The 12,308-nt window shown below is 32.8% G+C and overlaps 1 protein-coding gene across 6 annotated transcripts in view; it reads left to right on the top strand.

Moving 5' to 3' along the window:
• The window catches only part of LOC129235098 (insulin-like growth factor-binding protein complex acid labile subunit), a 178,075-nt gene that overhangs the window by 64,298 nt on the left and 101,469 nt on the right, over positions 1–12,308 (top strand). For 2 of the 6 annotated variants that reach the window (XM_054868777.1, XM_054868779.1), the window contains exon 2: positions 4,338–4,398. The exons of 2 other annotated variants lie outside the window; for them this stretch is intronic. The gene's annotated coding sequence lies outside the window, so the exon portion shown is untranslated. Of the gene's footprint in view, positions 1–1,121; positions 1,138–4,337; positions 4,399–7,404; positions 7,424–12,308 lie in introns of those variants that run through there. 2 more of the 6 variants (XM_054868780.1, XM_054868783.1) reach the window with 2 other exon arrangements.

Below are 12,308 nucleotides of genomic sequence, written 5' to 3'. Positions count from 1 at the left end.
TACATATATGAGAAACAACTAACGAAAAGAAAGCACAATGTGGCAAAAGATTTATATGTTTCCTCTTGTTTATTTATGCTTTACTTAAGCTCATTATTTATTTTATGTATAAGTTGGCACAGTTTTTTTTTCTTTTTTTTTCAAATTTTCATATATTTGCAAATTAAAAAAAAAAAAAAAACAAATATTTTTGCGTAAAATTGCATTTGGTACCCTCGCTAGTAAAAACACATCCTCGTTAATATTACATAGATATTCCGGCCCGACGAGAGGCCATGTCAGCCTAGTCGGAAACTAGGGGCCCGAGCTTTGGAGGGGGGCGACACTGACACAAAAAAAATGAAAGGAAGGAATGAAAAAAGAAAGAAAGAAAAAGAAAGGTAAAAAGAAAAAGGGGGAGGGGAGACTCCGCATAAGAGAAAACGTAAAGATTAAGTAAAACTTACTCTTTTGGTATTTACTGTTGTGGCACTTAAAATAGAGTTTGTTGTTTTCTAGTAAGCAATTTTGATTTGTCCCCCTTTTTTCCTTCTCCCACCTTTTTTTTTTTTTTTTTCCTTTTTTTCTTCTAATTTCCGTGGGCGAGAGGGGCCAGGGGACATAACTGACAAGAGGCCCGCCTTGGCTCTCTGCGACCGTGTTGATATTCACTACACAATAAATAAGTAAAATATTTACGTTTAGAATCACAATGATTGTGTTTGTTCGTTTCCAATGGAGAGCATATTGCCTCTTCGTCAATCACAGAACCAGTGCGTTTCTCGTGGGTTGTCATCAATTCTCTCGAGTGGCATTACTACTGGCGAATTGCCATTACCACTTGAGATTTTTGTCGCTCAGCTTCCTGCCAGATGAAAGCACTTGGGCTCTCACGATGCGAAATTTCTCTAGGAGCTCCACACAGTTGGTGGATCTTCGTTGTTGTTGTTATTGCTCAAATCACATGATAGACAGTATCATCACAGCAATTCCACGATCCTGTAATTGAACACAGAAGGTACAAATAAATCAGGTATTGAAAATAGAATGTCTGTATGGAGTTCTAGTCTGCTAAAAATATGTGAAGGTGTAGCTTCAGAAGACATGCACTTTGGGCAAGTCGGAAGATCTTATATCCAGTTTCAAATTTCATTTACGGTAGGTGGCTTCTCCTAAACTTGAAAAATACAGAATAGATTTTTTTTGCAATATAATTTAATTAAAGCGGCTCCTAGATTCTTGAATATAAGATTTTTAATATGCCGCATTACCATACGAAATGGCAGTCGTTGATTTTTTGTATTAATGATCTTGAAAATTCACTTACTGGATCTAGTTTGATATATCGACGGTGGGCAAACGAGATCGGTTAACCACTGCGCCAGCTCCGCCTTTCACATAGAGTCTGAAAAATACTTCTAACTGAAAACATTCTTCTAGTAATAACCTGATTACAGACTAGCAGAAATATGGAGTTTTTAATATTATTATTATTATTGCTACTGTTTCGTGTGAACTCTCTATTTTTATTCAGAGCTATTTAAAATTAATGTTATGTGAGTTTCATGCGCTGAAGAGTTTGAACTTCGACCTCTCCAGGTTTTCTTAAAAATTAATTTTTAATTAGAAAGCAGTACAGAGCTACTTCACTAATATTATTAATTCTAGAATTCTAGAATAGCGTAAATGAGTAAAATTCAATAAATTAAGTAGTGACTAAAAGCCTAAATCTGCGTACATTCGAAATGTGATCATATGTGACATCTACTAATGACTTCCGTTGTAATACGATGTATTTTTTATAACCATACTTAGGACAAATCTAACCTGTCAGCATTGTAAAGGGTTAGGCAGATCCTATTATCAATACAGGTAGTTATCAAAATAATGGAAACACCTATCAATAAAAGTGACGTTTTTCAATGTGTTTCGTATGTAATTAAGAACAAAATTAGGTATCTGTTTTTTTTTTTTTTTTTTTTTTTTTTTTTTTTTTTTTTTTTTTTTTGTAATAGCAATGTACATATTCTGGTTGTACAGGGTGACTTAATTGAAGTTTTGGAAGATTTAGATTTTTTTCAAGCATGTAAAATGTCGGACCTCTCAAACTTTAAGAGGCCAAATTGTTGCAGTGCGTCTAACTGGAGTAAGTGCAACTGAAATATCTCAACTTTTAGGTGTTTGTAGAGGTACAGTATCTAAAGTCATGACAGCATACACACAACGCGGTACGACAAGCTCGGCAAAGTAAAATAGTGGATGGAAAAGAGAAGCTCAGTGAAAGAAACCGACGGGTATTGAAGCGGATTGTAATGTCTAAAAAGCGAACAACAGCAGCAAATGTGACCACAGAACTCAATCACCATCTGTATTCACCAGTGTGAGTGATTGCAGTCAGAAAGCACCTTTATTTACCGAACATTTACAGCAGAGTAGTCATTCCCAACACACTTATCACAGAGCTTTTCCATTAATTTGATAACTACCTGTATATTGCAACGCTGCCAGATGAGTTTTTTTTTTCTTATGTTTTATTTTGTTCTATTGTGATTTAACATGGGTGTAAGTAATGTAAATACAGTCTTTCAAACACGACAAATCCGCATACTTAAAAAAACGCTCAAACTGAAAGCGTAACCTTTTCACTTTAACATGGTAATTTATAACACTGAAGCTCATAATTCCAGTAATAATATTTGTAATTAGCCATCAACCATGGAATGTGATGGATTCACGAAAAAAAACGTTGAAAACTGATCCTTCTCTCAGCGTTACAAACACTCCTTCGGAATGTATGCAAATCAGCTCCCAATTGTCGTAACATTATTTCCTCTGCCTCTTGAAACAATATGATACTAGCACCTTCACAGAATCAAAATACCATAAGCGGAGCCTTGAACCCAGTAAGAGAACCACTGATGCCATTATGTTTAAACAAATATGTTAGCCAGCGAAAACCGAAATTAATTTCCGAAACTCATCCGCGCGAAATCTTCAAGGAACAAGGGGAATGAAATTCCAAAGGAACTCGTTCATTATCAAACATTCATGCAATTAGTCATGCATTTAGAGCTCGTAGAGGAAGAATTAAAGTTTTCAGTGCAGTGGAATATCTCAGAAAGCGACTTCTCCACTTAAGTAATGAAAGTGCACTAAGGATAAATAAATAATGATGTTGTAAACATAAACAATAAGGCATCTTGCCTTTTATCTTCTTCTCTCGTGTGCTTCAGTCTCTCGTAGCGGTTTTGGGCGAGCTTCCAGAGCGCCGAAAGCGGCCCGCTTATTTATTTATGAGAAACATGACTTTATTTTGAAGAATTATGTGTCAAAAAATTGTATTTACTACTCCTAGTTTTCGTTAAATGTATTTAAGAGCAATATGGTGGTAGAGAGAGTGAGTTTTAGAATTAATGAAATCTTCATAAATTATTCTTGGTCATGGATCAAAAATTAGAGCTTTCAACGGATACAAATGTATAGATATGTAAAGTTAGCTAAACTATTATGTGAATCGTTCAGGGTTTATGAATAATTTGTCAATTAAAAGTGAAAGGAATTATAATAAATTGTAAGGTCTTTATTTATGTGATGACATTTTAATTGTTTTCACTCAGTCTTTAGAACGATAACAAAAGCGAGTTAGATGCATATTAATAAATATAAGCAAATTTTAAAAAACATCTATCAAATGCGTACATTATTATTTTTAATAAATTTTGAAATTTCTTTTTAACTCATGAAATAAAGAAATTTTCAACCTTCCTCGCTTTTTAGTTATTTATAATCGAGACAAAATGCATTTTATTACTAAAATTATAGTTAAGTGAAGTTAATTTTATTCTATAAAGATAACAGAATAATGTCTTCAACAATTAATTAATATTTGTAGTGACGTCAGTTGTCTCAGTAAAATCAAAATAATATATGATGAGATAGTTCTGAGAAAATGTATTTAGCGGTATTACCATTTTTCATAACATGCAACTGTTTGCATTTTAATACTTTTGGCTCCAATAAAAATTATAATTAATATATGTTAAAGCCTGGTTGACTTTTTCTACAGCAGCCTTACGTTTTAGGACAGGTAACTCGGCCTTGTGTATAGTTAATAGTTGAGATCGCTTCCGAGAAACATAGTGATCAAAAAACTCTGTCGAGTAAATGTACAATCTTAAGCATTATTTATGACAGGTGATGGAGATGGAGTTTCCATACTTTTTACATTACGCAATAGTAAGAAAACATACCTTTATGTTTTTAGACGACAAATACTAGGTTTAGAACACATAATGAATGTTCTGTAAATACGAGTGTCTATGACTTGCAAAACTCAAATAGAATTTCTCTCTTTTTAGGTAAGCATCTTCAAACGCTGATTTCTACTTGTGGTACTACAAGAACAATTTTACCTCTAATGTAAGTTTTATTTTGAGCAAAACTACTGTATAAAACAAACTATGGTCATTTTTTTAAAAATTTATATCTGCATTCAGACTCTGCTATTTAAAAAAGATTAAATGTGAGTGTACTGTAAAAGATAGATAGGTACACTTTTTGAATACAACGATATACCTTTTCAACAGCAACACGATTCAAGAAGATGTTACAATTACTGCAATGATTTAAATGTAACTTTTTTTCAACAATATGATTTTTCAGCGTTTTTTCTGATAATTACTAAAGGAAGCAGAATCTCAAACATCCAAGGTAGACTTTGTTACATCTATCAGCTTGCCGGAATGCCAGTTTACTGCATCCGAAGTAGCGCGTTGGAAATTATCTCGCTATTCGCCCTTTTAATCTTAAATCATTCACATAAAATCTTTTTACCTGGCCTGTTGCCAATTTTCTACGAGAGACCTTGTCGAACCGCACATCACTTCGTATTGTGAATTAGACGTAAATTCCGATTTCGTTTGCTTTTCCAATTTTAGGCAAGCGGACAACTTACGAACATGGTAGGTTTGGAATTTTTGATCAACATTCCCCAGTTTGAAAGATTTTTTCATTATTATTATTATAATTATTATTAATTTTTAGATTATGTTATCAGCATAAAACTTTGACCTAAAATGGTTGCACAATGTTACAAAAACAAAAGATATTAATATATTAAACATAATTGACGTGTTTTTTTTTTTTTTTTTTTTTTTTTTAACATTTTAACATGATTTTCTTTTCTTTTTTTTTTTTTTTGAGTTTAAAAACAATTTGTCAAAACCATTAGCTAAAAAGTCGAATGAAACGGTACTTTAGAAGCAAAACACGGCAATTTATCACTTAACTGCTTTAAAACCAAATACGCCGCTTTAGAATACTTGTTAAAATAAAAAATAGTCAAAAAACATGCTACGCCAAATCACCCAACCACACAAATAAATATGAGTAAACCAGCATATCTCACATTACCTCCCATTTGCTTCGTTTAAAACATTATGAATATTTGCCATAAATTTGAAACTATTTGCTTTTAAACGCTTAAGGAAACGAGCTGATGTGTGCATCACATGACTTCCTTTTACTCCAATTTAATGTCATTTCCCCATTACTGGCATTTTTAATGCGATTCAACAGTTTACTCTCTAAATATCACCAGCAGTGGGTAAATTGAAACCAGAGTTTAAAGAAAAAAAAATTAATAAATAGATAAAAAATTGCCGAATTTGTCGCCAAGTTGACGACAAAACTTGGCGACCAAAATACTGGCGATATGTTGCCAAGTGTCCGCCAAATTATAAAACCACTTGAGTTTACATCGAAATTAACAATAATTTCCGCTTAAAAAGGGGCAAAAGCCCCATTTACAAACACCCGAATGCAACCAAAAGGAGAGGTGCACAATTAGACCCCACTAGGAGTCTACGTACCAAATTTCATTTTTCTAGGACATAACATTTTTCAGTTATGCGACATACACACGCACATACATATGCACATACGAACATACGCACATACGTACATACAGACGTCCCGAGAAAACTCGTTGTAATTAACTCGGGAATCGTCAAAATGGATATTTCGGGGGTCTATACGTTCTAGGCAGTTATCCACGTGTGGTCGAGTCGAAAAAAAAAACTCAACATTAATTCGCTGGTCAGTAAAAAAGAAATTAAGGACGATTTTTGAGTGAAATTTTTTTCGCGAATATAATACTTCCTTTTTTGTAAAAGGAAGTAAAAAATAGTATGCGCATAGAATTAAAGACTTAACAAGGAAGAATAGTGTGATTACTTTACTACTAACTATCAAATTTTCGCCGCTCGTATAAATATGTAAAGAAATGTTATACGTTTGGTCATAATGTAGAAAACCTCTTCGCCAATAGGTTAGAAAAGCTGAATAAGTTAGTTTTTTGTCAAATTTTATTTTCTAACAAAGTGGTTAATACTTTCTACGTCTTTTAAGTACCACGCTTTAGTACTTTTTAAATCGCTGAAACATTGCTTCGAAGAGACTTCAATGTAGGATGGAAAGTCAAACAAACCTCTCGGCTGTGAAAAATGTTTTAAGTTTTGTTTACAGAGTTAATATTTAAATAATATAATCAATGTCTGTTTTTATTTTACTAGCGTTAAAAGGAAAACGTAATTTTCTTTAAAAAGTTTGGTTGAAGCGTTGTTTGCGAAAGCTTTCGCCGAACATAAATTCATCCAGTTAAAAGTGTTGCCTCGCTTGAATGAACAGAATCTTTTCATTCCGAGCTTTTAAATTTTTTATGGAGAACTTTCTAAATAAACAAGCCCAAAAGCAAAATTCTAGAGCTATAAAAACAGTTTTAAGTACGGCGATGTTTTGTGAACTAAGTAATAAGAAAGCCATCAAAACGAATTTAAAGAAAACGTATTCTTTTCAAAAAAGATTCTTCTTTAGTAACAATTTTTAACTGCTGTTCATTTTTTATCAATTCTACCGGCACGAAATTTTACCCACAAATCCCAGGTGCTACAACTACCGCAAGGGGAAAGAATGAAAAAACTTTTCCAAAACGCTCCAGGGGAGCATTCGAAAGTAGAACAAACGATGCGTAGAATGAAACAAAATAAAGTTCGTGAAAAGCACTGGCCTGGGACCAAAATTCAAATGTCAGGACCTTAGATTATAAATTCCGAATGAGCTTGTTTCTTAACTGCGACTGCTGTCGTCAGCAGACACGAGTGCCTCCATAACAATGGCTTTAGCTAACGGTCCTAATTCCAGAAATTTCTGTTCTATTGTGAGGAGGAAGGTAAAAACACTAGAAAGAGAGAACTTTTTTTTTTTCTGTCTTTTCCATTCGTTGACGTAGAATGTATATAAATAGAACCGTTGATCTTTAGGTTTTAAGAAAACTTCTCCCCATAAGAGATGTTGTCAGTACGTGTTGGTTCTAAATCGTTGTTTAGATTGGACAACCGAGCCAGTCCTAAATTTGTTCTTAGAGATTTCTTTTCTCAGAAAGAAGGTACGTTTGTTCAACGCAGCAACCGAAAATAGGAAGAAAAAAAAAGTTTATGTATATATACTATATATAGACTCACCAATGCATATTCATTATACAGCTATAGGTATTCTTTTGAAATACAGTATTGACTATTTTACATTGCACGAAAATTGTCATTCTTGGATACTTCGGATCGTTAGTTTCAACCAGGGTATGAAAGTAGGTAAATATAAGCATTGAAATGTAATTTTTTTATTGAATCATCCGATTTATTTTCATGTTTCTTTTTTTTCTCAAATGGATTAACTGAAGCTTCGGCTCCATAACAGGCAAAGTCCGAACAATTTTTTTGCTGGAATTTGTATTTTTAAAATGTGACAAAGCATTGGATTATCAATGATTTATTTATTTTTTTTTGTAACTCAGTAAATGTATCTTTTTTCAATTATTTTTTAAAATAAGTAATATGGGTCTTTTAATTGAAAAAAACTCAATTAAGACCCACGGGGCATTAAAATTAAAGTTGCATGAAAAAATATGTAACTAATATACATTATAGTTTAATCAAATGCAATTTACATACCGATATGCAAAAAGCATTAAGAACTCTTATTTTCATGTAATCAAAAAGACTATTATTACAAAAGGACTTTTTAAAAGTATTTTTGTATATTTTTTTAGGAAAAATACAAATTTTTATATTAAACTCACACTTATTAAAACTCACCAATCGTTGCTTCAAAACCATTTTGTAATTTAGATAATCAGTGCTTCATTTCGTTTATTTTGTTTTCATAGGAAAAAGGTTACTGCTTTTAATTTTTAGGGTTGTGTAAACAATAAATTCAATGAAACATTGTTTGGTTCGACAGCCAATGATTTATGAAATATGTTAAAAATACAGTCGAACTCGCGTATAATGAGAACGAAAGAACTGCGATATTTGCTCGTTTCAACCATATGCTCGTAAAAAAACGGGTATTACAAAAACTTATATGCACTTGATTGTTTTTTTTTTTGTTGTCATTATTTCTGGTAAATTTGTTTTCAACTGCCTTATTGTATGATTGTATTTTTCTTGTGCATCCAAAAAAAAAAGAAAAAATCGACACTTGCACCTCTGATTAAAAAAAAAGGGTTTAAGTTTTCCTGCACATCAAAGGCATTGACGTTGAAGGTTTAAAATTATTTTCATTCGTTATTATCGTAGTCTTTTTCATTATTTTTTCATCTGCATTTGCTTGAATTTAAACTTCAGTATCCTCGGAAGTATACCTCCGAAGGGATAACCTATTGGCGTCAGCAAATATTTATTACTCAAATGTTTCTCTACTCCAAAATATACTTATATTTTTAAGGACCGTCATCATTTTTTCTCAGGATGTATGATTTATTGCAAAATTTAGGTTCACTTCAGAGGGTCAAAGGAATTTCTCTAGAAGAATAAAGAAGCTGAACTGAAAGTCATATCGATAGAAAATTTATGAACCGCAAAAATAGTACTCGCTTTAAGCTGGATTTTCTCATTAAAAGCGAGTTATGCTCCCATAGACTTAATATGGTACAAACCAAATCTTTCTGATTTCTTCGCTGAATCCGAGTTTTCGTTAAATCAGAGCTTGTTATAAGCAAGTTCGACTGTAGTTGGGAAATGCTAATGTACGAAAATAATCACAAGAATAAATTTCAAGCAACATAGATTTCTATTTGAGTAATTTCCTACTGGAGAATATTTACAGAGTATAAAATTAACTTTTCAAATAATTTATTTTATTGCGTTTTATAATGATGAACTTTCTTATAAAGTGACTACACTAAACTACTTAAAAAAAGACTTTAGAAGCAGCACAAAATTAGTTAATGAATAAATACGGAATAAACGTGTAGGCCATTACAATCTTATTCCGTTATTATGTGGGACAAGAAAAACAGATAAAGGTGATTTGGTCTTATTAAGAACATGGGTTCCCATTAAGACCATCCTTAAAAAAAACACAAAAAAAAAACTTTCAAACTAAAAAAAATTGAAAGAAATATGCATTGTCAATAAAAAAGATTAGAAAGACCACTCTTGATAAACTCATAATAAGTCTTAAAAAAATCCGTATTTACTTCAATTGAAAGATCAATCCTCCCATTCGAGGCACTGATAAATTGTTATTTTCTGGTTTTTTGTCACTGATGTGTCCATTTAATGTATTTGTGGCATATGCAGCACATCATCATATCCTCCGCTGTCTTGATAAGCACACCAGTCTCCTAATACTACCAGTCATGGTCTTATCGGGCTGCAGTCTACTTTTCTAGGATTATCAAATCACGTAAAAAATGATGGTACACAGTGACGTTCTTTTCTTCGAATTCGTCAATTACGGAGATTAGGCTTACTAATGGCAACTAACACCTTATTTATTTTAGTAAACTACAGTGAATCATTAAGAAACTAATCAAGTACCTCGAGTTGGGAGGCCGGATAAAACGTCCAGATCCAAAACGTCCACGGTCACAACGTGCAGGTTCAAAACGTCCAAAGTCCAAAACGTCCGACGAACATAACGTCCAGCAGACATAACGTCCAGCAGACATAACTTCCAGCAGACATAACTTCCAGCAGACATAACTTCCAGCAGACATAACGTCCAGCAGACATACACTGTCCGATGGACAGAAGGTCCACGGACAGAAAGTTCATTCTTGGACAGCAAGGACATAACGAGTTGGGAATACTTGGTCCCTGAGGTCCTTCTCTGGCGCAAAGTGGGAAAAAACACAATGCTCATTGATAACCTCAGGAGACATCTTTTAAATTAATTTTAATGTTTTCCGCTAGTAAGCAGCCTCAAGTACACAGTGATGCATACCTAGCAGTTTGATAGCTCCTATAGGGAACATTATTGGTGTGTTTTTGTTCCCTTTGGGCTAACAGATGTCCTTATAACCTCTCAAACAGTTTTAATTTGGAAACAGTTCTGTATCTGCTAAGAGTTTGTTAAGCATATATTTAAAAGCATTATTATTTAATTCTTTTTGCAGTAATATAATTGTATTCATCATTTACGTTAAAGTTTTCATTTAAAGATGCCACAATAACAACAGCTCTCATAATCTCAAAATTATGACATACTTTAATCAACACAAAAGCTTGAAAAAAACCGTCAGAGGGGTTTGGAAAAGAAATAAGAAGCTAAAAGTAAAACTCTAACAAGTAACTTAAATTAAAAATTTTAAAAACCCCCGACTGGGTCGCAAATGTAGAATCAAGAGAGAAAATTGAAAATCCTTTTGAAAGTCTTATATTAAAAATCAATTACAAGTATTTTATTTGTTAACAAATAAAAACTGGCAACAGATAAAAAAAATTAAATCACTACTTGTAATTTCCTTGTCGGCTAACAGTGAATTCAGCTTACTAATCGCTGAATAAAGGCTTAGTCGTATTCAAATTATGCTTTAAAAAGCGTTATAATTCGAATCCTATGTAACATGGAAGTCCCGAACACATTCTGTCAGACGCAAAAAAAAAAAAAGAAAACTTAATTTTGGTACCAAATTAAAAAAATTTTAAATCTATTTTCACTGCAAAATCGCAAAAACCTTTTACAGGTTTTTAATTAATATTTTCGTTAATTAGGGTCATCCGAAGGCGCAACCTAGCTAAGAACCCTCTCGACCCACTCTCCTTTCGAATAGAAAAAAAGTTTTTCAAAATAGGTCCCACCGTTTAGGCGTTACAGTGCCACAGACAGGTATACACACACACAGACACGTCACACTTATAATCCCCTTCTTTTGTGTGTCGGAGGTTAAAAATGAAAAACACAAGAAAAACTGTGACTTCTCATTAACCGATAACAGCCTAATTCATCAGGCCTTACTGAAATGGTTTTTACCACGGAAGATGAAGAGGAACTGGAAGTTGTTAGTAGTTCAGAAGAAGTTGACCCAGGGGCATCTGCTTCTTACAAATTTTGGGAAGTTTGATGGAAAGTTTAAAGAATTTTGCTGTTGTATAATAGTATGGGCTTTAATTTGCATGGTTAGCTGTTGATGTTGGTGGAGAAGGAACTGCTGTTGAGTGCATGGAACGTACCTGCAAATTCTTTAAGTGGCCAACAATTAAGGATCCTTTGTTCCAAAAATGATGTTCTGCTAATAAAATTATTCAATCTCTAACATTAATAAAAAAATGATCACTCAAAATTCATTTTTCTTTCAAATAAACAAGTTTTCGTATCAATACAAGTCTTTCTTTGGCTCTAGTTAGTTCAGTAAAAATTTTAGACAGGGAAAACTACCTCGGGCCGAAATGACCCAAATGCAAGGGTTACATTAGCTGAAATAAAATACCATAAAAACTAGTGATACCAGTTAAAAAATAAAATTAGATAACTTTTCCAAAACTAAATTAAGAGTGCTCTAGAAGTGCACTAATTATTACTACAACTTAGAAATTTGTATAGTTATTAAATTATTAGAAAAAAAAAAGAAAGTTCCAAAATGTGCCCAAAGTAGTCCGTATTCACGGTAGTGTAGACGTGCGTCCCTGGCAATAATAAACTGTTTGTTAATAAAGATTTAGCATCAAATAGGCTTTCTAATGACGAATTCACAGTATAGCAAGTTTTGTAATATTATATTGAATAACGAAAAATTACATTATAGGGCGTTATTCATTTTCGAAACCGTATTTAACGCATCCATCTCAGTATATAAACACATTCCAAGAAACTGGTAATATCTCAAATTTTGTTACTTAGACCACTTTGGTTCTGAAATCTTCAATTTATATCGCATTGCAACGAATTTAAAACAAATCGCCTTAAACAAGCTTGTGTATTATTGTGGTTAGCAATTTCGCAAAAATCGCGAATAATCCAGAATCATACTAGTAGAGTATCTGCTAAAT

This window comes from Uloborus diversus, chromosome 2 (genome assembly GCF_026930045.1).
Source record: "Uloborus diversus isolate 005 chromosome 2, Udiv.v.3.1, whole genome shotgun sequence".
Lineage (NCBI taxonomy): Eukaryota > Metazoa > Arthropoda > Arachnida > Araneae > Uloboridae > Uloborus > Uloborus diversus.
The sequence above is the reverse complement of the archived record's forward strand: the minus strand, read 5'-3'. Positions and strand labels throughout refer to the sequence as shown.